The 25229-nt window shown below is 40.3% G+C and overlaps 1 protein-coding gene across 2 annotated transcripts in view; it reads left to right on the plus strand.

Moving 5' to 3' along the window:
• The first annotated feature begins 8877 nt into the window (after nucleotides 1-8877).
• Nucleotides 8878-25229, plus strand: part of LOC109929423 (filamin-B) — a 133706-nt gene continuing 117354 nt past the window's right edge. For both annotated transcript variants that reach the window (XM_048606251.1, XM_048606252.1), the window contains exon 1: nucleotides 8878-8988. The gene's annotated coding sequence lies outside the window, so the exon portion shown is untranslated. The remainder of the gene's footprint in view (nucleotides 8989-25229) is intronic.

Here is a 25229-nt window from a genome sequence, read left to right on the forward strand (position 1 = left end):
AATGAATATCAACTTAGTGCAAAGTGAGTGGATTTCAGCCTTACTCTGATCAGCAACCTATTGAGAGTAATGGGGATTTAGAGACATTGCCTTACTACTCATACAAGCCAATCATGCAGGGTGTGTTTTTATTTGGGACTATTGCTGCAGATTCCAATAAGCCTGACATCAAGTCATATAACAAGCAGACTGAAATAATAAAATTAATTGTAAACAAAAATGTGCATGTATATTATCCAAAATGTGAAATGGCATTACCTAAACGAGAAGAAATTAAATATTGAAATGAATCATTAAGTAGTCATTGCGCATCCAGTCATAGTGAATCAGCGTTTTAAAATTTTAAGGTGTCGGCCGTCATGACCTAACCTTTAGCAAAAAACAAATAAGTGAAGAATGTCAGGGAATAAAAGCCTTGTAGCCAATTGCTGCGTGATGTCACCCTCTCAGGATGATTTGCCCTCTGGACAGTAATCACTTTCAGCTGCTGATCTGCTCCCACCCACTGAAACCGCCTGGAGAGCAGATGTTGCAGCTGTGTTCAGGAAAGGGTATGTCAATTCAAAATGGAAACATTCCCAATAAAACAGTAAAATGAAAAATCAATTTGTTTGTCACATTGCTGATTAGTTAATATGAATGCTATTTGGATGTTTGGGATCCAAACATAGTGTAATATGAAGGATCAAACTTCTTTCTATGTAATGTGCTGAAATAATGGGATTTTTAAAGAGCATATCATTTACTTAGACGGTCAACTCATTTCTCTTTTCAGCTTTGTGGGTACAAAACAAAACTGCCAATTTTACCTGAAGTAATCATAGTATTGCTAACATCAAACAGGAATAAAATGTCACACACATGCATTTAGGGTATTAATGTGAATTTGGAGCTGAACACATTGCTTGGACAATGTGAGGAAAACTTTATTACATATCTGACTGTGTCATACTAGACATGGACATCCTGGATCCTAATTCTGGATGTATGAAATGATAAGAACTCCATTCTGTAGCATGTTGATGAGCACATTTAAACACATAATATATAGCTTGAATGAATTCAATGCTTTACTTGCACCATATTGTTTCATAATGTATCATTCAAAAATGGTAAGTACTTGCAATATATTGTTATGCTGCTTGAAACAATATGTAGATAGTGCAGCTGGGGAAGAGACCATACTAGATCTTGTACTGGGGAATGAGGCTGGTCAGGTGATCAAAGTTTCAGTGGAGGTGCGTTTTGAACAGTGACCATAATTCCATAAATTTTAACATAGTTATGGATAAGACTTTCCTCAGATGAAGATGCTAAATTGGGGGAAGGTGAATTATAAAAGTATTAGGCAGGAACTGGAGAAATTAAACTAAGGGCTGCTGTTTGAGGGTAAATCCTCATCTGACATATGGGAGTCTTTTAAAGGCCGATGATCTGAGTTCAGGGTCAGCATGTTCCTGTGAGGATGAAAGATAAGGATGGCAAGATTTAAAAATCCCGGGTGACAAGAGATTTAGAAAAGTAGTCAAAAAAAAGGAAACATTTGTAATGTTTCAAATATAAAGGAAGCAGGAAAGAATTTTAACACAGAATTAGAAGGGCAAAAACGGACGATGAAATGTCCTTGGCAAGTCGGATTAAGTAATATCCCAAGGCATTTTATATATATGTATTAGGAGTGAGAGCTTAGCCAGGTCCACCCAAGGACAAAGGACAGAATGTATGCATGAAGCTAGAGGAAGTGGGTGAGGTCCTTAATGAGTACTTTGCATCAGTATTCACCAAGGAGAAGGGCATGGATGATGGTAAGACTCGGGAGAGGTATATTGATATTGCAGGGCATGTCGATATTAAGAAGTGGGAGGTATTGGGTGTCTCAAAAAACATTAAGTTAGATATAAGATCTACATGGACTTCAGTAAGGTGTTCGATAAGATTCCACATGGTAGACTGGTTGGCAAGGTTAGATTATATGGAATACAGGGAGAACTAGCCACTAGGGATGGGCAAGAAATGCTGGCCAGCCAGTGATGCCCACATCACACAAAATGAATAGGAAAAAACTTGGATATAGAACTGGCTTGAAGGTAGAAGACAGAGGATAGTGGTGGAGGTTTGCTATTCAGACTGGAGGCCTGTGACCACCGGTGTGCCACAAGAATCAGTGTTGGGTCCACTGCTTTTGTCATTTATATAAATGATTTGGATGTGAACATAGGAGGTATGATTAGTAAGTTTGCAGATGACACCAAAATTGGAGGTGTAGTGGACAGCAAAGATGGTTACCTCAGAATACAACAGGACTTTGATCAGATGGGCCAACGGGCCAAGGAGTGGCAGATGGAGTTTAATTTAGATAAATGTGAGGTGCTACATTTTTGAAAGGCAAATAAAGGCAGGACTTATACACTTTAAAGCTAAGGTCCTGGGAGGTGTTGCCAAACAAAGAGACTTAGGGGCACAGGTGCATTGTTCCTTAAAAGTGGACTTGCAGGTAGACAGGGTGGTGAAGGAGTGTTTGGCATGCTTGTCTTCAATGGTCAGAACATTGAGTATGGGAGTTGGGACACCATGTAGGGACATTGGTGAGGCCACTTTTGGAGTACTGTGTACAGTTCCGGTTGCCCTTCTATAGGAAGGATGTTTTTAAACTTGAGTGGGTGCAGAAAAAATTTACAAGGATGTTGCCAGGATTGGAGGGTTTGAGCTATGGGGAGAGGGTGAACAGGCTGGGGCTATTTTCCCTGGAGCATCAAAGACTGAGGGGTGACCTTACAGAAGTCTATAATATCATGAGGGGCATGGATAATGTGAATAGCCAAGGTATTTTCCCTGGAGTGGGGTAGTCCAAAATTAGAGGGCATAGGTTTAAGATGAGAGAGAGGAAAGATTTAAAAAGGACCAGAGGGGGAACTTTTTCACGCAGAGGGTAGTGCATGTATGGAATGAGCTGCCAGAGGAAGTGGTGGAGGCTGGTACAGCTACAACATTTAAAAGGCATCAGGATGGGTATATGAAAAGGAAGGTTTAGATAGATATGGGCCAAATGCTGGCAAATGGGACTAGATCAATTTAGGATATCTAGACAGCATGGACAAGTTACCAAACTGTCTGTTTCCATGCTGCACAGCTCCATGACTCCGTATGTCCCCAGGGCCTGATGGAATCTGTTCCAGGATGCTGAGGGAGGCAAGGGAGGAAATTGCTCAGGCCTTGACAGGGATCCTTGTTTCCTCTTTAGAAACAGGTGAGGTCCCAGAAGTCTGGAGAATAGCCAATGTTGTTCCTTTGTTTAAGAAGGGCAACAGGGACGATCTAGGAAATTATAGACAGGTGAGCCTTACATCAATGGTAGGGAAATTATTGAAGAGGATTCTTAGGAACAGTATTTACTCACATTTGGTAAAGAATGGACTTATTAGGGATGGTCAGCATGGTTTTCCGTGGGACAGATCTTCTCTCATAAATTTTGAGGAAATGACAAAGACGATTGATGGGAGTAGAGCAGTAGATGTTATCTACGTGGACTTTACTAAAGCATTTGACCAGGCCCCTCATGGTAGGCTGGTCCAGAAGACTAAATCTCATGGGATGCCTGATGAGTTGGTAAGTTTGACACAAAATTGCTTTGGTCATAGAAGACAGAGGGTTGTTGTGGAGGCTTTTTCTGACTGAAGGTCTGTGACCAGCGGTGTTCCACAAGAATCAGTCCTAGGACCTCCGTTGTTTGTAATACGTATAAATAATTTGGATGAAAAATACTGTTTTGATTAGTAAGTTTGCAGAAGATGTAAAAATTGGTGGAGTTGCAAAAAGTGAGGAAGGTTGTCAATGGAGACAGCAGGATATAGAGCAGTTGGAAAGTTGGGCAGAGTGATGCCAGATGGAATTTAATCCGGACAAGTATGAGGTGATGCATTTTGAGAGGTCAAATACAGGAGGACAGTATATAGTAAATGGCAGGACCCTTAGGAACATTGATATATAGGGGGATCTTGGGGTGCAATTCCATAGTTCCCCAAAAATGGTGACACAAGTAGATAAGGCAGTAAAGAAGGCTTGTGGCATGCTTGCCTTCATTGGTCAGGGCATTGAGTATAAAAGTTGGCAAGTCATGTCACAGTTATACAAAACTTTAGCTTTGAGTATTGTGTGCAGTTCTGGTTGCCACACTATAGGAAGGATGTGGAGATTTTGGAGAGAGTGCAAAAGAGATTTACCAGGATATTGCCTGGATTGGAATGTATTAGCTACAGGGAGAAATTGGATAAACTTGGATTGTTTTCGCTAGAGTGTCAGAGGCTGTGGGATGACCTGATAGAAGTATATAAAGTTATGAGAGGCATAGATAAGGTGGATAGTTGGAGTCTTTTTTCCCAGGGTGGAAATGTCAAAAACTAGGCAGCTTAGGTTTAAAGTGAGCAGAGGAAAGTTCAAAGATGTGTGAGGCAAGTCTTTTACACAGAATAGTAAATGCCTGGAATGTGCTGCCAGGAGAGGTAGTAGACGTAGGTATGACAGCACATTTAAGAGACATCTAGATGGACATGTGAACAGGCTGGTAGTGGAGGGATTGGATCATGTGCAGCAACATGGATTAGTTTAGAATTGCAGCATGGTTGGCACAGACATGTTGGGTTGAAGAGCCTGTTCTTTTGCTTTACTGTTCTATGTTCTATTGTACTTAATCTAAAAATTCAGATGCAACACAAATATAGTTTTATGATAAAACAGAGATAAATAAAGTTTGTTGTTATTTAATTATGTATGAAATTTTTAAAAAGTTCTTATCATATTTCAGGTGTCACAAAGTTGTAACGCAAGTTGATGTCACATTTGAACACAGCTATAAGAAAAAGTAAAGTCAATGTTTAGAGAAACGTCTCCAGAAACAGAGATAAATTTTAATTGAGTTCATGAGCCAATTTTTAAAAAAATTTAAAAGCCAGACTGACATTATATGATTCTAAGGATGTCGCAAAAGCAATAAACATAGTATTTATCTAAACGAGTGAGAGCAATTGTCCCTGCTGACCTAATACAGACATAATAAGTTGCATATCATTCCACTTTAGCAACAAGGCCATACATTTAGTGTAAGGTTCCTATTTTACAAATTAATGTATCCTCCAACTCACAATGAATGGAAGATCTTAACACTCAAAGATTTTCATTTGCCCTGCTGACAAATTTCCTGGCAGCTGTGTCAAATCCCTACTACACCGGTCTGAATTTAATCATTTCTCACTTCAGTCATCCTGTTAATATTGAATAAAAGCTGTGAATTTGAATCAAATTAGTGCCAGTACCTTCACTGACAATTTCATACTAATGGTCCAGGCTCAAAATATACTATCATCCAGACCTGAACAGATTGCAATCCTGCCCATTGTATCATCTTGTTCCCACAATCCAATTTATTCATATTTTTTAGTATGATTTCAAAACAAAAATATCTTAGTGAATATTTTTGTAGTCTTGGAACTCACACACATAAATCAGTTTATACTGGCTTGTAATGTTTTGTGGTTACGATGATGCATTAGTGCAAATATGATGTTATTTCTCTAAGTATTCCTCCATAGGAATGTTATAAACCCACAAATGTAACAGTGTTTTTCAGTCAGAAATTTTCACACAGGAATTGAATAAAAATCAGTCATGTTATGTACTCGTTATTCTATAGTTATTATAGAGGTATGTGTGAAATCAAAGGTATTAATTTATTAATATATTAATTATATAAATTTGTCTACTAAAAAGCTGCCTATAACTTAATTGGCTAAGGATGCAAAATCTTTTTTAATACTTACTTTATAACAATTTACTTATATCAGGAACTTCATCAGAATATTTTTATTAATTCATTGCAGATGGTTCATACCCAATTTAAAGATAACTGTTAACCAATTGTAAAATTCCAATGACTGAAACCAATTTCCATTTTCTCTCAATGCAAAATTTGCATTGGACTCAACCAATTCTTGTCTAAGCAATAACACGGGATTCTGATGGACAAAAATAATTCTCAATCTCTCCCATAATGAGCATATCCTTGTGAAATATAACATTGCTTATCTGAGCATACAAATGTTCACATCTGTTCTGGTTAGTAATGCTCAATACTCTTTGTTAATCCTATATTAAATCCCTCATGGTTACAAAGAATATTATGTTCCTCCTTATTGTAAAAAAAGCTTGAAGAAAACTGGTAAGTAATTAAATAATCAATATGATATGCAAATAGATTTTTCAGTCAAATAAATTATTTTTCACGTATAAATATGAGCACTATTATGCAATTTCTTGGCAAATTTATGATACCCATGGTATGCTTGAATTTGGGAAGTTCCGTTGAAATCACTGTAAACTCTCCAAGGCTGATTTCTGTCGCTAAGGTATAATCAACTTGCAGTGGATTTATTTTGCAAAACTGAACAACCCAGAATTTTCCCCATTTTCTCCATGTATCAACCTCTATCGACAGTTGTGCGAATCTGACTGTACTAAGGAACGTACCGGATATAATAACTTTCAACGTATTAACTTGAATTGACTTTGGAGAGTTGTTTTAATGGCACAACGAATGCGTGATGTGGACTTGCAAACAGCAAGGACAACCAAACCAGGTTCTCAAACTTTTACCAGGATATAATGAAATCGCTTGACTGTATAGACAGAAGAATCTTCGCCGTAAAATTATATTTCATACCTGAATGTAAAAAGAAATAATCGTTCACACATGTATGAAATTAAACTCATTTGCTTATGTTATTTGTGATAAACCCAATTGAATCCGAAATATGATTTAAAGGTTTTTTTTTAATAAGTATCTTACAAAGTGAACATTCTTTAGGACATCTTTGTTGTACAGCAAATAGATAGCATTTAAAATAAGCTCAAACGAAACGATTTCGAAGAATGTAACATCCTCTTTTTCAGGCTAGCTAACTTGACCGGCGTCAGAAAGGAAACTCTCTTAAGTAAAACCAGACATGCCAATGACATAATGTTCCCAAGACAATCACACATGATACTTGTATGCATGATCTATACTTAAGATAGTTATAGGGTATTATTATTGCCTCTCACAGACAAACAAGTTACTGATTGCAACTACAAATGTTGCACTGCTCAATTATTGTAGTCTGCTAACATTTAAAGTCGTAATATCAGATTAGATAAAATGATCTAAAAACTAATAAGTGTCACAACAATGATTTCTCAAGCTCCTTATTTTGACTCAAGGTTTTTATTTAAAAAAACGACGCCATACTGAATACATGGACGCACTGTTTAAGACTTCAATGTTGAAAACACTACTTTCCATATCTTCAAGAATTTTTTTAAAAATTCATGTAATTTACACACCGTTCTGAATTGGTCTTTAAATAAGAAGCCTGTCTAAAGGGTAATAAAAGTTTGCGGTGTGTTTAAAACTAGGCATTGAAAGTGTTTCCACATTCAAATCGGTAGAGGTCAATTTCAATGCTAACTTTAGTAAGACCGTTTTTATAATATCTCTGGTGATTTATTATAATTAAATATTAAACATTAATTATCGCCTCTTAGACTTCAATTGAAATTTGTAACTGCAACCATGCCAACCCACTTCCAAGTAACACAGCTTTATATTCCTGGATTGTAATACCTGAGCTGGCTGCATGGTGCCTTCTCCCCCCTGCTATACATGAAGTGCCCCTCACTCGCGATCCCGCCGTTCAAGCGGTTCTTCACGAGCTGCCAAATCCCGTACAGCGCACGCTGAGAATGGGGCCCTCGGCCCTAGGGCTTCCACAGAACAGGCAATAATTACATTACCACCACCTAAAGAGGCAGGGACTGCTTCCACTCCACCCCCTCCACTCTATCCTGTGTTTCAGTCACCGAATGTCAGCAGCGACTCGCTTCCCCATCTTTATGTTTCGCTAACTACAATGTAATCAGCGAAAGCTTGTCGCCGTGCACTGTAGCTTTCAAAACAAAACAAGGGATTGAGATCTGAGGAGAAGCAGCACATTTAATTCACCACAGTGGTGTCAGGCTGTACGCCGTGTCAACTTCTGCAAGTAAAACAAACAGAACACTGTTGCTGGCGAGAACATCACTCACGCCAAGTTAGCGAGGGGAAGGAATGTGAGCGCGGCTCCGGGACACAGGGGTCAAACTGGGACGTGCTTTGGGCCATCCCCAAACTGACACTATTTCTATCCCGAAACACTGTATCACCTCTATCCCGAAACAGCCAGGTTCAGGACATGTCTGGGAAGCCTCACTTCCTCAATCTATCCCGCATCACCAACTCTGAATAATTCAGGATTGTATTTGTTGATGAGGATGAAGTATATCACAAGCAAAAGCAAACTGCAGCGATGGGGGGGGCCGGGTTTGGTAAATGTGGGGGTGGAGTTGTGTTGGTTCTGGTTGTGGTGGATATATAGGACCCGATAACTCACCCAATTTGATTTAATTTTGCAATTCTCATTTCATACATTTCCGCATATTCAGCTATAATCCGACCTGGGGATATCAATTGGTAACGTTTAGTATTTCATTGTTGAGAAATGATACATTAAGATTTGTTAACGAATTCAGAATTATACTGTACAGATAACTGACATCCAGTCAATTGTACTTAGAACATCTTGGTGATGGGTTTTGGACAATTGCAATTTGTTTGCGTCATTGTAAAGTTGTGCTTCCAACGGGATATAAGACAATGGAAGGAAGGGGTTAATGTTTTTTGGTCCTGTTAAATGAATGAACATAGCGATAGCATTACGTAATGTTTTAAAAGACAAGCAAGCGGTGGGGGATTAGAGCTTAAATCAGTTCCAGGTCCTTGTCGCTTTACACTATCCTGTTTAAAACAGCGACGCGCTGTCTTTCAAGGGAATTCAGAGCAGAAAGACCCCGATTTACCAGTGGACCTGTGCAGCACAAACACAAGCAAACAAGTTTGTCAAATTCAGTTGCTCTCAGCGTTGGGTAAGTTTATCTCGGCTGTTATGTTTCCGTCTTTTTTTTTAAACAATCCGTGGTTTGAACCGCCAGAGAATCGGCGGTTTTCTGGTTCATTTCAGATGGTGACATCATGATTTACAACAAGATGAGAACATGTCAGAGGAAAGGTTCTCATTTTATGGAGAAAAGCGATTTACTGGGAAAGCTGAACCGGGCAGTGAGCTGTGTTGAGGGAATGAGTGAGTGATGCGGGATCTCATTTCGAGCGTGTGAAGGGAGAGGGAGGTGTATTGTCTTTGCAAAAGCAAATAAGCTTCCTTCCACTAGATAAGGAATTGAAGTACTATAAAATGGCTAGAACACAGCTTTGTAAAATCGGAGAACATACCATTGTGCCTCCTGGCACGTGTTTTGAGGTGGCTCCGTGTATACATCTGAATCCAGAAGATCTGTTCACCTTGTGGTCGACATTGCAATGTTTCATGTTGTATTTGGCCCGAATCTTTTCGAGTTGTTTGTTTTGTTAATCAAGACGATTAGTCAGTTGAATGTTGTTCCATGCAACAAGGGAAATATGAAATTTGAGGGGTGGTGGTGGGAGTTGGTTGAGGAAACTTATTTCGTCAGGACAATGAAATGCATCACCTTCCGAAAAGAGAATGAACGGAAAACAATGATCAACAATAGTAAGGTGAAGCGAAAGACAGGGCAGTACCCTGTTTATGAACATGAATGTAAATATGAAGGCAGTAGTCCGAAGAAAACCCGGCCTGATTCTATACTTTACACATTGAATAATGAGAGGCGGAGGTGGAACTGGGTCTCTAGGTCATGTAGAGTCCTAGGTACAAATATGTCGGAGGTCCTGAAGTTCAAGGGGGCTCCGTCCGTGAGTTAGAGGTCTCCTTCTTCAGTACATTGCTTCGAAGCTGGAACAAAATAACAAATCTCAACCCAGTTTTTATGACACGGGAAACCAGAAGTTAGAAACCACTGACAAGAAGTGATTGCTGTTACTACTTGGATGCTGGCGATCAGGTTATTGTATGAAGATGAGCCGGTTCTAAAATTGCAACTGGGAAAGGGGGTCCTGACGGAGGTAAAATTGGTGTTTCCGTTAAAGTTGTTGATGCTGTTTCGTTGGCACGGGGCTTCCGATAATCTTCCTCGTCAATAGGAACAGCAGGGAGTTGCTGCCCGGCGCTGCCATGCGCAGGGATAACCGCACAGTCTAACTGCGGGGGTTGGTAGCACCATTGGTGGCTAGGACAACCTCTCCCAAGAGGCCCAACACCGACCCAAAAGGGTGGTCTTAATAATCTACCTACCACACTCGGAAAACCCTTCTGAGGAAATCTCCTCCAAAATATGTGGAATTCCTAACTCATATTCGCAGACGGCCTGATAACATTCAAGAAGACCAATTAAAATATGTGGGAAAAGATAAGCCTAACCAGTACTTATCACTCACGCACACATTCTTTCCTCATGATGTTCTTATGAAGAGCCAAGAGATCCGAGTTGGCTAAGTGGGTATGAGATATGGAGGGAACTGTCCTTTTACCCAGTGGTAGAGGTTCCTTAAGTCACGCTGGGTGTAAACCAACACCCCATGTCCGGCTGAAACAGTCAGGAACCCAGGACATGACTGCAACAGCATAGAGCAGAGAGCTCGTCTTTACACTTATCCTCGCTGTGCTGCTCCTGAAAGTGTCTGCTTACTTCCTCAACATTAACATTAGTTTCAGTTGGCACAAAATTAACTGAAGAATTAAAAGAAATCTGACTTTTTTTTAAACCTTAACATAAAAGTTGCTGTGTATCTATTTTAATCGCAGCGATTACTTGGTCAGAGTAAGTGCTCGCTACGTTGAAGTGCAAATGTAAGAATATCCGAGCCCCTCTGAAGCGCCCCCTATTGGAAAACAAATGATGACGAAGACCATAACTTCACCCCTCGGGTGATCAAAAATGCCCTCAATGCATCTCTTGCATTTCCAGCACCTCTGCCCTCACACCCCCCCTCCAAACAAAAATAATGACAGAATCCCGTTTGTCTTCATGTATCACCCCACCAACCTCCGCATCCAATGTATAATTCTCCACCACTTCCACCATCTATAATCCGACCCCACAACCAAAGAGATATTTCCCTCCCCACCCCTAATTTGCCCTTCATAGGGATCGCACTCTCCACAACTCCCTGATCTGCTCCACACTCCCCACTAACCAAACCAGCCCCAACACCTTTCTCTACAACAGCCGGAAGTGCTACATCTGCTTCTAAACCTCCCCCTTCACCACCATTTAAGGCACAAAACAAACCTTCTACATTGGACAGGGGTTCACCTACACATCCGTCAACTTGGTCTACTGCTCCCATTTGGCCTCTTCTACATCGGTGAGACCAGGCATAGACTCGGAGACCATTTTGTGGAGCATCTGCTCTCTGTTCGCAACAAATAACAACACCTTCCAGTCGTGAACCATTTTAACTGGTCCCTCACTCCCTGGGCCACATATCCATCCTCAGCCTCCTCCAGTGTCACAATGACGTCACACGTAAACTGGAGGAGCAACCCCTCAGATTCCACCCCAGAAGCCTACGGCCCAATGGCCTAAACATGGAATTCACCAGTTTTAAAATCTCCCCACCCCCAGCTAATCCCATGTCCAATCTTCCCTCTTATCTCTGCCTCCTTAACCTGACACAACCTGTCCATCTTCTCTCCCACCTATCTACCCCTCCCATCCCACTGACCAATCCCCACCACTGCCTGCCTGCACTCACCTATTACCATCCCACCTACCTTCCCTAGCCCCACCCCTCCTCTTTATTTCTAAGCTCCCTTCCCCCTCCCCTAATTCTGAAGAAGGGCCCCGACCGGAAACGTAAATTTTCCGGCTCCTCTGATGCTGCCTGGCCCGCTGAGTTCCTCCAGCTCCACACTTGAGTTGTCTCTGACTCCAGCAACTTCAGTTCTTACTGTCATCTCTGATGACAATAATCGCTGCTTCTCTGGGCATCATGTACTACAATGTTAATACTTCTAACAAAATTATTCTCCGAGAAGAAGTTGTTAAATATACCGATCCTAGCAAACACTGAAAAGTAGAAGGTATTTAAGGTCTCAGGGAGAGTCCGGGATACTTCTGCTGCATGAAGTTCGATTAGATTGCAACTGAATTACTGAGATCACTAATTTATCAGCACAATTGTCACTGATAAAACGCGTTGTTTGTGAGCACGTTGTGAAAACAGAACGAATCCTTAGATTTTATTTGATTAATGATTAAAAAGTAACGTATCCAGCTCAAAACAATAATGTTTGATCTTTACATTAAAATTCACTGTTCAACTTAAGTCATACAATTCGATAATGCCGTTGTAACCATTTATTTCCATTTTTCATTCTGTTTCTCGAGGTGCGCATTTTTCTCCCTCTCACTGCTGTCGCAAGTTCTGGCCGCCTATCATTTTCTTACTCGGCCCTTCTTGGATCTCTATCCCCTCATTCTCTCTTTAACTGTCTGCTCCCCGTCTGCGATTGAGTCATGGCTGATCGGTGTCTCCCTGGACTTGCCTGTCGGACCAAATCACTAGTTATGTTATTTCTGTTCAATCTCTTTTGTCTACTGCTTATAAAGCCTGCCCCTTTCTCTGTAGTTAAATGTATTGCAGTTCTGTTCCCTGTGGTTAAATCATTGTTTACTTTAAATGGTATACAAACTTCACTGCCGTCGCCTCAGTTGGATTGTTCCTGTTCATAGGGGGATGGGAGGGGAGCGGATTTGATTCCGGCCCATAGCAAGGCTGGACGGGGTCTCTCGAACACATGAAACTGTCCAAGGAACAGTAGGAGGCATTGGCTGAAGAAATCCCTGGAGGGCAAGGAATGTTTGGATCTCTTCCGGTTACAAAACAAAAAATCCCTCTAGTACCTTGGAAAACAAGGATCTTATCTGTTGATACAAAGAGACGGTACAGGCTATGTTTATGTACGCAAATTTGTTACATTTATACAAAGAACAATACAGTACAGTGCAGGCCCTTCGGCCCACGATGTTGTGCCGACCTGTTATCCTACTCAAAGATCAAACTAATCTCCATACCCTTCATTTTACTATCATCCATGTGCCTATCCAAGAGTTGCCTAAATATCCGTCATATCTACTCTACTACCACTGCTGGCAGTGCATTCCATGCACCCACAACTCTGTGTAAAGAATCTAGCTCTGATGTCTCCCCTATACCTTCTTCTAAACACCTTAAAATTATGCCCCCTCGTGATAGTCATTTCTGCCCTGGGAAAAAATCTCTGGCTATCCACTCTATGCCTCATCATCTTGTACACCTCTATCAAGTCACCTCTTATCCTTCTTTGCTCCAATGAGAAAAACCCTAGCTTCCTCAACCTTTCCTCATAAGACCTGCTTTCTATTCCAGGCAGCATCCTGGTAAATCTCCTCTGCACCCTCTCTAAAGCTTCTACATCCTTCCTATAATGAGGTGACCAGAACTGAACACAATATTCCAAGTGTGCTCTAACCAGGGTTTTATAGAGCTGCAGCATAACCTCACGGCTCTTAAACTCATTCCCCCTGCCAATGAAAGCCAACACACCATATGCCTTCTTAACAACCCTATCAATTTGGGTGGCAACTTTGAGGGATCTATGGACATGGACCCCAAGATCCCTCTGTACTTCCACACTGCCAAGAATCCTGCCATTAACACTATATTCTGCATTCAAATTTGACCTTCCAAAATGAATCACTTCACACTTTTCCGGGTTGAATTCCATCTGCCACTTCTTTGTCCAGGTCTGCATTCTGTCAATGTCCCGCTGCAACCTACAACAGCCCTCCACACTATCCACAACTCCACCAACTTTTGTGTCATCGCCAAACGTACTAACTCACCCTTCCAGTTCCTCATCCAAGTCATTTATAAAGATCACAAAGAGCAGAGGTCCCAGAACAGATCCCTGTGGAACACCACTGGTTACCGTGCTCCAGGCTGAATACTTTCCATCTACTACCACCCTCTGTCTTCTATTGGACAGCCAATTCTGTATCCAGACAGCCAAATTTCCCTGAATCCCAGGCTTCCTTACTTTCTGAATGAGCCTACCATGGAGAACCTTATCAAATGCCTTGCTAAAATTCATATACACCACATTCACTGCTCTGCCTTCATCAACGTATTTTGTCACATCCTCAAAGAATTCAATAAGGCTTGTGAGGCATGACCTTCCCCTTACAAAGCCATGCTGACTATTTCTAATCAAACTATGCTTTTCCAAATAATCATAAATACTATCTCAGAATCATCTCCAATAATTTGCCCACCACAGAAGTAAGACTGACTGGTCTGCAAGTCCCAAGATTATCCCTATTCCCTTTCTTGAACAAGGGAATAACATTTGCCACCCTCCAGTCATCTGGTACTACTCCAGTGGACAGTGAGGACGCAAAGATCATTGCCAAAGGTGCAGCAATCTCTTCCCTCGCTTCCCGTAGTAACCTTGGGTATATCCCTTCTGGCCCAGAGGACTTACCTATCCTCATGTTTTTCAAAATTTCTAGCACATCCTCCTTCCTAACATCAACCTGTTTGAGCATATCATCCTGTTTCACGCTGTCCTCACAAACTACAAGGTTCCTCTCACTGGTGAATACTGAAGGATCTCCCCTACCTCCTCTGACTCCAGGCAAAGTTCCCTCCACTATCCCTGATCGACCCTACCCTCACACTGGCCATCTTCTTGTTCATCACATAAATATAGAACACCATGGGGTTTTCCTTTACCCTACTTGCCAAGTCTTTTTCATGCCCCTTTCTAGCTCTCCTGTGTCCATTCTTTAGTTCCTTCCTGGCTACCTTGGAACCCTCTAGAGCCCTGTCCGATCCTTGCTTCTTCAACCTTAAATAAGCTTCCTTCTTCCTCTTGACCAGGTGTTCCACATGTCTTGTCATCCAAGGTTCCTTCACTTTACCATCCTTTCCTTGCCTCAGTGGGACAAACCTATCCAGTACCTGTAGCAACTGCTCCCTAAACAACCTCCACATTTTTATCATGCATTTCCCTGAGAACATCTGTTCCCAATTTATGCTCCGCAGTTCTTGCCTAATAGCATTGTAATTCCCCCTCCTATCCCTCTCCATGACTATGGTAAAGGTCAGGGAGTTGTGATCACTATTATTGAAATGCTCTCCCACCAAGAGATCTGACACCTTGCCTGGTTCGTTGCCAAGCACCAAATCCAATATGGCCTCTCCTCTAGTTGGCCTATCTACATATTGAGTCAGAAATCCTTCCTGGACACACCTGACAAAATCTGATCCATCCAAACTATTTGCACTAAGGAGGTTCCAGTCAATATCAGGGAAGTTAAAGCCACCCATGACAACAACCCTATTACTTCTGCAAAATAACACTGAACACATGTGGAATCTTGCAACTTTGGTAACAGTAACTGTTACGCAGGACGGCTGGCATGTAGATCATGCGCAAGAGGAACACAACAGAATGTAGGTAGACACTAATAAACTTGAGGATTGGACATATTAATAGCAGATGCACTCCAAAGTAGATCAGCTTGAGATGGTACAGTTCGGTAGGAAGAATTAAGAGGTATGTACTATTTGAAAAATAAGAGGTGGAAGGGGATCTTGGGGCACAGATACACTAATAACTAAAAGTATTGTGGCTTGATAAAGGCCATAATAAATAAAACACTAAGATTTATTTCTAGAAGGATAGAATTGAAAAGGAGAAACATTGTCAAACTTGAATGGTCAGTTACTTTAGACTTGTAGTAATATCGATAAAGATTGAATATATTAGGGTTCTTCCATCTATAAGATGAAGATCAAAGGCTGAAATCCTAGAGATCTTGAAGAAGGCTTCAATTGCGGGGGAGATCAAAGATAGGAGTCATCATCACAAACTATATAACTAAAAAATCCAAAAGAGGATTCAGGAGAACTTCTTTAACCAGAGGGGTTAGAATGTGGAACTTGTTATTGAAAAATTAATCTATTAGAATGAATGCATTTTGGGGGAAACTATATACATTTCATTGGGTAAAAAGAATAAACATATAAGCTAGGAATTTGCTCAGAGTTGGGTGCCCTCCCAACTACAACATTAAATGGAGATGAAGCAGAAGTCCCATTTGCAGCAATAGTGCAAAACAACCTACAAAGTTCTGGTCTTGTTTGTGTTACCACCCACTTAGGTAAATGTGCTGATTTTCAAGCCCCACTACTCCTAGGGCCACCACAAAACTCTACTAGTTGAAACCACTTTTAAACTTCCAACAAAGACAGACAGACACATTAAAAAATGGTTTAATGGGTAGATGAAAAAGCACTGGAGAGACACAGTTCTATCCTGTCCACAGGATTTGATGAGATTTTTCTTTTCCTTCCCAGGATGAGTGATGTCCAAATCCCTTTTTGGATTGTTTCACTCCTTCACAGGTGAAACTGGATGATTAGTACACTAACCATAGAGTGGTCGTCAGGCTGATGACCCCCAGCATCCACGACTGGTCCCAATTGCACGATCAAATGAGCAATCTATTGCTGGTAGTTAATTCTTCGAATGACCTTGAATGGATCATGAATTTCACTTTCAGAGCTTCACCCTTCTTCTCTCCTCCCCAGCTGCTTGAAGCAGTGGCGCAAGCATGACTCAGAGTTCCAGTAACTTGTTTTTAAAGTGCAGCAATTCGTTCTTCAGTCTGTCGTTTTAAAACAGTCATTTTCCCATTTCAGACCACAATCAAAAGTATCGAAAAATGACAAGATGCAAGCTTTACAGTTGTTCATATTCCACTGAAGGAACTGCCAGTCTTGATAACATTTTAATTATAGTGTAAAGGTAGATTTTTATTAATTTCTGGGTTGAAATAGAGCATTTAGCTGCTTGAAGTACTGGGAATCATGGACAAAATTTTGATGCACATATTGTCTGCTGCAACACCAAATAAGTTTTAGGAAATATTCTGGAGATCCGAGCTGAGGTTTAAATTGATTTTGAAACAATGCACTTTGCTGCTAAAGGGAGGGTGCTTCTAGAGTCAGATAAGGTCCTTTTGGATTTTGACTCCAACTTTAAACATTAAATGAGTTTGTAGGGGTTACAGTAGAATTCAAACTTCAAAGCACTTTTGAGTTGAAAACCAGAAGGTATACCCAGAAAGCAGGAGAAAACAGAGCATTCTGTTCACAGGAGCCAGGGGATAGAACCTGGAATGAGGAGTTTGGGGACAGACGGAAATGTAGTATAACAGGCAAGGAAGACAAACTTAAAGCTTTGGTTCGTACTTGGAACTATGACATTATTGCGACTACAGAGACCTGGCTGAAAGAGGGACGGGACTGGCAGTTACATGTCCCAGATTTAGATGTTTCAGGTGCGATAGAAAGGAGGTAAAAGGGGTGGGGGAGTTGCATTACTGGTAAAGGAGTATCACTCAGCTGAAGGAGGATACAACAGAGGACTTGTGCAGCAAGACAATATGGGTAGAACTCAGGAACAGAAAAGGTGAAATCACAATGCTAGGGGTATACTACAAACCTCACAACAGCCAGCGAGAGATAGAGGAGAGAATATGTAGACAGATTTTGCCAAGATGTAAAAACAGTAGGGTTGTTGCCCGTTTCTGAAGCAGGGTCCTGACCTGAAACGTCAACTTTCCTGCTCCTCTGATGCTGCCTGGCCTGCTGTGTTCCTCCAGCTCCAAACTGTGTTATCTCTGACTGCAGTATCTGCAGTTCTTACTATCTCTGAGGGTTGTTGTGGTGGGTGATTTTAACTTCCCCTATATTGACTGGGACTCACTTCATGCTAGGAGCTTGGATGGGGCAGAATTTGTAAGGACCATTCAGGAGCGTTTTTTTGACACAATATGTAAACAGTCCAACGGACCTGATTTTGGGAAATGAGCCCAGCCAGGTAAGTGAAGTTTCAGCGGGGGAGCATTTCAGGAGTAGTAACCATAATACTGTGAGTTTTCCGATACTCATGGATAGGGATAATAACAGTCCTGGGGTGAAGGTGAACTACAACAATATTAGGCAGGAACTGGAGAATGTTGATTGGAGGCAGCTGTTTGAGGGTAGATCCACATCGGACATGTGTGAGTATTTCAAACGGCAGTTGATAGGAGTTCAGGAGCGGCATGTTCCTGCAAGACTGGAGGATAGGTACCGCAAGTTATGTGAGCCTTGGATGACCAGGAACATTATCACCTTGGTCAAAAAGAAAAGGGAAGCATATGTAAGGTCTAGGAGGATGGGAACTGATAAAGCCCTTGAAGTATATAAGGAAAGTAGGAAAGAACTTAAACAAGGAAGTAGAAGAGCTAAAAGGGGTCATGAAACGTCGTTAGCAAATAGGATTAAGTAGAATCCCAAGGATTTGTATACATATATAAAAAGCAAGAGGATAGCCAGGGAAAGGGTTGGCCCGCTCAAGGACAAAGGAGGGAATCTGTGTGGAGCCAGAGGAGGTAGGTGAGGTCCTAAATGAATACAAAGAGAAGGAATTGATGGAGGCTAATCTCAGGGAAGGGAGAGTCGAGTTTCTAAGCCAAACTGCTATTGAAACGGAATAGGTGATGTGCCTCTTAAAATGTATTAAGATAGATAAGTCCCCAGATCCTGATGGGACCTATCCCAGAATATTGAGGGAGGAAAGAAGGCAAATTGCTGAAGTATTGACAGACATCTTTGTATCCTCTTTGGCTGCAGGTGAGGTCTCAGAGGACTGGAGAATAGCCAATGTTGTCCCATTGTTAAAGAAGGGTAACAAGGATAATCCAGGACATTACAGGCCGTGAGTCTCACGTCAATGACAGGGAAATTATTACAAAAGATTCTCAGGGACAAGATCTATATCCATTTAGAAGCAAATGGACTTATTAGCGATAGATAGCACGATTTTGTACAGCGAAGATCATGCCTCAATAACTTGATCAAGTTTTTTGAGGAGATGATGAAGCTGATTGATGTTAGTGTTGGCTACGCGGACTTCAGTAAAGCCTTTGACAGGGTCGCTCATGGCAGACTGGTACAAAATGTGAAGACACATAGTATCAGGGGTGAGCTGACAAGATGGATACAGAACTGGCTTAGTTATAGGAGACAAAGGGTAGCGATGGAAGGAAGCTTTTCAGAATAGAGGGTTGTGACTGGTGGTGTTCCACAGAGATCGGTGCTGGGACCTCTGGTGTTTGTGATCTGCATAAATGATTTGGAGGAAAATGAAGCTGGTCTAACTAGTAAGTTTGTGGATGACACAAAGATTGATGGAATTGTGGATAGTGAGGAGGATTGTCTGAGCATACAGCAGGATATAGATCAGTTGGAGGCATGGGCAGAAAAATGGCAGATGGAGTTTAATCCAAACAAATGTGAGGTGATCTGAGGTGATGCAGTTTGGAAGGTCAACAACAGGTGGAAATTATACAGTGAATGGCATAACCCTTAGGAGTATTGATATGCAGAGGGATCTGGGTGTGCAGGTCCACAGATCACTGCACGTAGTAGCGCAGGTAGATATGTAGTAAAAAAGGCCTATAGCATGCTTGCCTTCATTGGAAGGGGCACTGAGTATAATGATAGACTAGTTATGCTGCAGTCTTATAAAACTTAGTTAGGCCATACTTGGAATATTGTGTGCAGTTCTGGTCACCACACTACCAGAAGGATGTGGATGCTTTGGAGAGGATACAGAAAAGGTTTACCAGGATGTTGCCTAGTATGGGGGATTTTAGTTATGAAGAAAGATTGAATAGACTAGGTTTGCAGGAGGTTGAGAGACAACCTGATAGAAGTTTATAAGATTGGGAATGGCATGGATAGAGTGGAAAGTATGAAGCTTTTTCCCAGGGTGGAGGGATCAATTACTAGGGGACACAGGTTCAAGGTGTGAGGGGGGAAGTTTAAAAGAGATGTGCAAGGCAAGGATTTCACACAAAGGGTGGTGAGTGCCTAGAATGCATTGCTAGAGGAGGTGGTGGAAGCAGACACATTAGCAGGAAGGGAATAGAGGGATACGGATCATGTAAGTGAAGACAGTTTTAGTATAGAAGAGCAAAATATAGCGGCACAGGCTTGGAGGGCTGAAGGGCCTGTTCATATGCTGTATTGTTCTTTCTTCTTCATTGTTTTTGAAAAATGGGGGCTCAGGGGTGAGAGGGAAATAGCTTGAATGGGAGTCAGAGGTTTGTGGCTTTTACTAAAAGGGATTTAGATATTCAGGGGATGATGATTTTGGGCCTTGGCTGGTTAGGAGAGAATGGGATTTGGTCTTGAGGTTTTGCAAGTCGGGCCAGATGGAGAGAGGGTAGCGGGGAAAAAAACATTTTCTGTAGAGCCAGGAGCAATAGTAGCTTATGTGAGTAGGAACAACATCAAGAGAAAAGCTGTCAGTAAAGTGGTAACTGAAACTGGGGTTTATGAATAAATAATAAAATGCTGTTTTCACTGTTGATTGAATGGGCAAAATTTGCTCAGAGACTTAGGATTCTTGCTGGAAAAACCAAAAGGCGAGGGAAAAGGAAGGCTTTAGAGCTGAGAGTTCCTCAGACCATTGGATGCTTTATTACATGTGAATTTAGAGGTTGAGATTAAAACATTTAAAGGGAGTTTCACAAGTATTTAAAAATTAGGAATATAAAATCTTGGGGATGAATGGGTTTACAAGAGAGAAAACTAACAGTGGCACGGGAAACAAGTCTAAATTACTTTCCCCTGTGATATAACTTCAAACAAAGCTTGTTTTATTGTTCCAAGCCCAGGAATTGTTTTAGAAGTATTGTTGTTGCACTGTATTGAAGCAATGTGCTCTTTGGGGTAATTGCCACAAAAATTGAACCCACTATCCTTTGATCTTTTGGTTTGGTTTAGAACTGATTGAACTGACTGATTTTGTGTGAAATCCAGCCAAAGTTTGGGTCTAACTGAGATTCCATCAGAGTTGTAACCTTCACAAAGAAGTGAATCCAAACCATGATCCCAACATTCTGCTGTCAGTGGATTGGACCCTATTACTGTGTTATGTTGATGTAATGGCACAATTTGCTCTATTCTAATCATGTCACTGGTGGAAGAGTCAGGCAAGTCCAGATTATTGTGAGGTAGCTTTTTTTTCTCTCTGTGTGCTGCGTTCAGTTTCAAAGTCCATCTTCTAGCTATTTTTTCCCGACAGAATGGATTAGCCATTTTAAAAGGTTATTGACTACTTTCAAACAATTGATTGTAGTTTACTAGAGTACATTACCCATTGTAGCTTTTAAAAATCTTTAGTATATCTTCCACTAGTTCCCTTCTCTATCCATATATACAGATATATAATATATCATATTCAGAAGCTAACTAATAACATTCTGCACCTGACCACCAGAAAGCAGTCCAGAGTAAACTTGTCAAACGTTTCACTTCTTTGCTGTCCAGATTATCCAGAGCTGAATGTCCACCATGTAATGGTTGTGGGCAGAGAAGAACAGGGATTGCAACTAATTGGACAGCATTTTCAGAGAGTTAGCACATGTAGAAGAGCTAAATTGTCTCCCACTGCGTTGTTAGATTATTATTTTATTCTTGTGGTACACAATCAAAAAGAATTTGTACATCATGAGATTAATAGACATCCAATATTATTGAATGAATCCAAAATTGTGTATAAAATGTTATTCCTTTGAATTGGATTTTGTACAATAAAATCAAAGATTTGAGAAAAAAAAACATCAGATCAATTAACACATTATAGAATGTTCCTTGTCAGCCTCGTTGCAGATCACGAGAAGCTAAGTAGGTAGTTTACAGCCATCTGTCCAATGAAATATGTCCGGTTTGTTTGAGGAAATAAATATTTTCTCTGAACAGATGTAGCTGCCACTTGCTGACAGCTTTTTGTTTTAGACTCACTTTACTTTTACCTAGTCTTTTTCCAGTTAAAGAACTCATCCTTATTAATGGCTCAAGATACAATTGAGTAATCTCCATTTCAGCCACTCCTCTGCAAATACCATCGTGGTCCCTCTGTATTATCATATATTTCATGATTTGTTGTAAACAAAATTGGAAGGGAAAGACCATCATTTCAAAATTCAATATCATCTTTCCCATTAATTGAAGTATGATCCTCTTATATTGTAATCAGTTTTTTTGTCCAAACTACATTATTCCTCTTTGGATTTTGTACATTATCCTTGAGATAATTTCACATTTACACAAGTGCAGACAAGCTAAGAAAAAATAATAGACATGTCTCCATTCTGTTTTCCTCACCATGTTTCACTTCTGTGCGTTCAAACTTTGTTTTAAAAGTTCAAAATTTGGAAAGGTTACAGCACAAAATGAAGCCATTCAGCCCACCATGTCTGTACCAGCTGAATAAACCAGCCACCCGTTCTAATCCCACTTACCAGCCCCTTTTCCTGCAGCTTATCATATTTCAGCTGCAGATCCAGCTTTCTTTTAAATGAGGTGAGAGTTTTTGCCTCCACGACCAAGTTGAGCTGTGAATTCCAGACACCCAGTACTTAAACCAAAGGGAAAAACTCTTTTCCTAACACCTGAAGGTAATTAATTCCTACACTGGAACCTCTGATAGCTTATTCCTGGCTGTAATATAACTGAATTCAAACTCAGCTTCAAGTCCTCTTCAGGATTTTATTCCAATACTTATACTTTGGGATTATCACTAACTCCTTTCTCTAAGGTAATCTAGTTTCCCTATATCCTTCCCATTTCTGGAGCATTGGATTATACAGCCATTTTTATCCAAGGACCTCAAGACAGCTGCAAAACCATAAAAAAATCTTTCTCTGAGCAATGTATATTTTCCTTTAGATTAAACTTTCTGACCTTCTAAACTGGAGCTTGTTTACCTTGTTTGGTTCTAAAACTCTACAATTGTATGCAAAACCCAATAAGTGCTCAAAAAATCTGTTTTAAAAGAAATCAGTAAGGCTACAGAAAGATATACAAGTCATTTATTAACTCCAGTCACCCAGAAAACCCATATGTTACTAACTCAAAAAAAAACAAACTTACAATAAATTATACTAGAAATATACATAAGTCGTATAGTCTGCATCGCACTTTCCAAATAATAGTTTATCCTATTCCTCAACATTGATTCTAGCAATTTGCCCATCGTCAAGGTCTGACATAATTGTTTGACCTATCCCTCAACACTTTTTAACAACATCAACATACATTATTTGTAAAACTTATTTTTACTTTCATCAAACTTCTTTCTTGATTTCTTTGTGAATTTCCCTGGTTATCTTTTCTGATTTACCTATTATTTTGTTTCTTTCATGATAAATATTTTCTGCTGTCTGCTCAAAGTCATTACATATATTGAAATAAAGTATACAACTTGCCAATGATGATAGTTAAATTGACAACCTCTGGATTGCCAGTCCATGATGATACCCAAGACAAAATTCTTGTCAAAACTATAATGCCATTTCAAACTGTAGTTTAGAGCTAAAGAAAAATGTATGGTTAAATGAGTATTAAGTGGATTTAGTGTCCTACTGAAAATTACATTTGTTAAGAGGGGCAAGTACAAAAAATGAAAAAAAAAATTGCTTTATAATTAAATAGATGCTTGCACTTTTAAAAATTATTTAAAAATTATTTTAAAATTATTAATCTACATCCTGAAGCAAAAATATTTTTGCATTTAGCATCAAACAGCTTATTGAGGTAATTAAGAAGAAAAACATAGGTTGTAGAAGATTTTTACAGATGGTGATGTTTTGCATTATTTTTCTTTATGAAATGAAATCTGATACTTTAATGTCAGAACGTAAAACCTCGCCCCACCAGACAGTTGCTCTAGAAACCAATTTTGCCTTTTACTGTGATTTTAAAACATTGTACATGCTGAATAGCTGCAGGAGAGCGGACCACACTTACAATGCCGCCACACCAAAGTTATTTGCATTAAAACATCTTCAGACCAAATGTAAAACTAGTGACTTCTTATGCAATTGCTTAACTATTAACGCAAACGTTAAAATGTCTACTAATGAGTGGAAATCTGTGCCCGTATAACTTCTCCAATAATTGTAGACTTCTGTTATTATGGTAAAATTACTATTAAACTTCTGGTGTGCTAACGGCTGTCCAGTTAGATTTTGTGGTAGAGTACACTAAGATACCAGTAGGGGGTAGCAGTGCGATAAACTAAAAAAAAACAACTGCTCCCCACCCTAGTTACTGTTGACACTACGAATTTGTAATTTCCTATATCCACACTACGAAACAATATTGTGCAGGGTAAGCACATACTGTTGATTCAGTAACAGACAATGTGTTAATTAAGCTGCGCCTTATACCTCATCTATTTATTACTGTGTGAACACGCCTGTATAAATTCCTAGCTATTTGATCGATGTCTGATCACGCCTCTGCAAACAAATGAAGTTCCAAATGGTTACCGGAAAATAACTTCGAATCAGGCCATGCTCTATTCATTTTCTATGCGTTTCCACCTTCTATGTCGCATTTGTTATTTTATTAAAAATAAGCAGCTAAAAATTCTTTGCAGTTATTCCCAGAACTAGGGATACAATTTGCGGTTCAGCCGCGCCCATTCCCATTGAAACTTTGTGGGAATGTTGTGTTCCCTCCGCCTTGAAATGATTTTAGGGTGTGGTCCAGCTTGATGTGCTACTGACTTACTGACGGTACATTCAGCGCCGCAGAGCTCGAAGCCGTGTTTGAGTAATGTGTTCAGGAGTACCCAGTTATAGAGCCATTGAGTTGTACAGCACGGAAACAGAGCCTTCAGTCCAACTCATCCATGTCGACCTAAATTAATGTAATCCCATTTGCCAACATTTGGTCCCTATCTCTCTAAAATCTTCCTATTTCATATACCCATCCAGATGCTTTTCAAATGTTGTAATTGTACCAGCCTCCACCACTTCCTCTGGCAGCTCATTCCATACACATACCACCCTCCACATGAAAAAGTTACCCCTTTAGGTCCCTTTTATATCTTTCCCCTGTCATCTTAAACCTATACCATCTAATTTTGGACTCCCCTGGGAAAAAAAGACCTTGGCTATTCAACCTATTCATGCCTCTAGTGATTTTATAAGCTTCTATAAGGTTCTAACGTTCCAGGGCAAATAGCCCCAGTCTATTCAGCCTCTCCCTGTAGCTCAAACCCTCCAATCCCAGCAAAATCCTTGTAAAGCTTTTCTGCATCCTTTCAAGTTTA

This window comes from Rhincodon typus, chromosome 16 (genome assembly GCF_021869965.1).
Source record: "Rhincodon typus isolate 14 chromosome 16, sRhiTyp1.1, whole genome shotgun sequence".
In the NCBI taxonomy this organism is placed as follows: domain Eukaryota; kingdom Metazoa; phylum Chordata; class Chondrichthyes; order Orectolobiformes; family Rhincodontidae; genus Rhincodon; species Rhincodon typus.